Genomic DNA, 3,387 nt, shown 5'->3' with positions numbered 1-3,387 from the left:
TTCAGGAAGTGCTATGGAATACATTTGCCACCAGAAGCCACAGCAATAAAGCTTTGTCTAATATCAGCTACCTTCTTCCTATTTATACTCGGTAATAACAATATTCCAGTCACTTCTGCCTTTTTGAAAGCCTGATAAAAGCCTGGTAAGAATTTCCAGCATTCTCTGACCATCTTTACTGATGTGAATGGTAAACAGTTATTGGATTTACTACATCACTCTGGTTTTAATGGAAACAATCTAGGAATCTCACGAAGCTCAACAGAGGAAAATGTGAAGTCCTGCACCTGGCAAGGAATAACCCCATGCACCTGCACAGCCTGGGAGCCAGACAGTTGGAATGCTGAGGGTCCTTCTGGACAACGAATTCACCATGAGCCAGCAATGCGCCCTTCTATGCCGTACTCAGAATATCATTAGCCTTACTTGCTGTAAAGGTGCAAAGTAAAAAAATACCAAAGACAAATTAAATACGTAAGCAAGAGCACACCAGGATCCGTATTATTTGGAAACTAGTAAGGAATTATGGAGCGAAGGATTTTTTTAGTGGAGCGTTGGTGGAATCTAGTGTCTATTAAGCATAACCCAATGACACTATACTTTCCTATTAAGAATCCCCTTAAGCAAGAAATTAAACTGACACTTTCAGAGTCTACTCTGGACAAAGAATTTGCCTATTTAATGATTCCTTGTGAGTTCAATAACACTTTGAGAATATCTGTAATAAGTGGCATACTTATAGATGAACAATACGAAGATGCAGATTTTTTTTTAAATTTAGTTAGAACTGTAAAGAAAAATTTTTCAAAGCTCTTTTTGTGGTTAGAGGCCTTAAGTCACTGTGCATTCCCTTTGCTGCACTTTAATATTCCCTCTACCCATAAGTGTACTGCAGCATATTTAATGCTTAAACATGTGCAACATAACTCCACCCAACAGACAGGGGATTTGTGCCTTCCTCTCAGTTACACGTGTTTATGAGGTTATCCAGACTCTGTGCAGGCTTCTGCAAGCACAGCAACCCTGTGTTCTGCTCACTTACACTACTGCCTTGTTGAATACTGAATCAAATCAAATGATCTGGGTGCTGATGTTGGGGGGTGTCATTCACCCCGGACGTCATCCTCTACAAACACATCTCTTTCAGGAAATGCACTCTTCCAAAACAATGGGAGCCATCAGCTACAAAAGTGAGACCACAGACAACCCGTCAGTTTTCTCAACAGCTGATCTGTGCCTATGGATGTCCACTTCTGAAAAACAGACCAACTGCAGTGACACTTTTCTGCCTCCAGGAAAAAAACCACTGAGCTCTTAAATGGTGTCTGTGTTCAACAACCAAACAAACACAGAGCACGTTGCACTCTGCTGACTAGGCTGCAGAGAGATGGGGGCTTTGGTAGGGGCAATATTGACAGATGTGAAGGACACATCAGTCCTCTCTTTTGTCTTTTTAACACGTTCGATTAACACCTCTTTCCTTCTCCAGCCTCTCATATCATTTTAGTAGCTATATATGATACTAATGGTTTAGGTGTTTTGCCAACTTCACTGTCACTGTTACTCCTCTCCATTCCTAGGCACCTCTGTCCTTCCTGAAAATATCATCACAAAGTACATACCACTAAGGTTTGCATTAAAAATTCCACTGGTGGCTATACATTTCTATGATGTAGTGATTCAAGTAAAGTGGGACAACAAAGAAGATTTTGCAGGATGGAACTGTCCTTCTTGAGAAATTACAGTCAGTGGGTGGGGTCACGACAAATAAAACTGTCTGCCTCTCAAAAACAGTAGGAGTTTTTCGAGTCCCTTGGGACTGGCAATGGAGGTCATACTTCCCTCTTCCTGAAGAACCCAGATTACCTGTAAAGACATGTAAAAATGTCTTCAGCTGCTAGACTCCACCAATTTTGCTGAGCCTCAGCCACTGCCCTGCTTGGTTCAGAAGTTCCACAAGGATCAGTGGTTTTTGCTCTTCTGCAATTACCTTCATTTAGCCTGTAAGCGAATGGCCTAAATTTAGGTAGACAATCAAAAACTGGTTTTACTGATCTTTAAGATTAGCAATGTATGTCTCGCTTGGTGTATGCTGTCTACTCAAAACAAACCACCTGGCCTTGCTCATCTTTGCACATTATTGCAATGAATCCCTAAGCAGGTACAGATGGGTACTACAGCAAAACTGAATCAAAAGCCAAAGCAAACATAATATGCAGGGAAAAGAAAAAACTTCTATGGAGTCAAAACAATTTCAGATGCTCCCTCTATATTACCCGATTTCAGCAAGTCACTTCTAAAGTATTGGAAGCTACTATTCTGTGCAACACCATAGCTCTCACAAGACAATTCTGTATCCTACCTATCCTCTTCTACTTAGAACCCTACCCCAGTGTATATCCACACAGCTGGGAGGAATCATAAAATCGCTTAGGTTGGAAAACACCTTTTAAATACCCCCAGGGATGGTGACTCCGCAACTTCCCCGTGCAGCCTGTTCCAATGCTCGACAACCCTTTTGGTGAAGAATTTTTTCCTAATCTCCATCCTAACCCTCCCCTGGCACAACTTGAGGCCATTTCCTCTTGTCCCATCGCCTGTTCCTTGGGAGCAGAGACTAAGCCCCCCTCACTACACCCTCCTTTCAGGTAGTTGTAGAGAGCGATAAGGTCTCCCCTCAGCCTCCTTTTCTCCAGGCTGACCCCCCCCAGGTCCCTCAGCCGCTCCTCACAGGACTTGTGCTCCAGAACCCTCGCCAGCTCCACTGCCCTTCTCTGGACGCTCTCCAGCACCTCAATATCTGTCTTGTCATGAGGGGCCCAAAACTGAACACAGCGCTTGAGATGCAGCCTCACCAGTGCCGAGTGCAGGGGGGCGATCACTGCCCTGTACACCGGATTGTGTGCTGTAAGCACCCAGAGGAGCAGAACACCCACTCCTCAATTTTCCAAGCCCTAAGCAGCCTAAGGAGGGCTTCTTTCTGTACTGCACTTTAGAAGCCCATCACAACTTGTGTAGATGCTAAACAATAGCAATATCAACAAACAGTTTTATAATTCAACAGTTGTATGAACAGCAGTAGAGCCACAGCAGATCAGTGCAGAAAGCTCACTTCACCCGGATGTAAAAGGAGAGAGATCTCAAGCAGGCATATTTGCAGGCAGTGCTCCCTTGGTAAAAGATGAGGAGGGAAGCCTGTAAGTTATCTGCACAATGCACAGTATCACAGTCAAAATGTCTAAGAAGAAGAAAGAAAAAAAAAAAAAAGCAAGGAGGCTCATGAAAGACTTTCTTACCTGAGGAGGCAACGAAGAAACTGTGATCCCTCCCTGGAAAACAAAAACGGCAGCCGAACAAGTCTCAGCTACCGAAGCCAACGCTGAAGCC

The sequence above is a fragment of the Charadrius vociferus genome, unplaced genomic scaffold (assembly GCF_000708025.1).
Source record: "Charadrius vociferus isolate BGI_N301 unplaced genomic scaffold, ASM70802v2 scaffold373, whole genome shotgun sequence".
Classification (NCBI taxonomy): Eukaryota; Metazoa; Chordata; class Aves; order Charadriiformes; family Charadriidae; genus Charadrius; species Charadrius vociferus.
Note: the sequence above shows the minus strand (reverse complement) of the source record.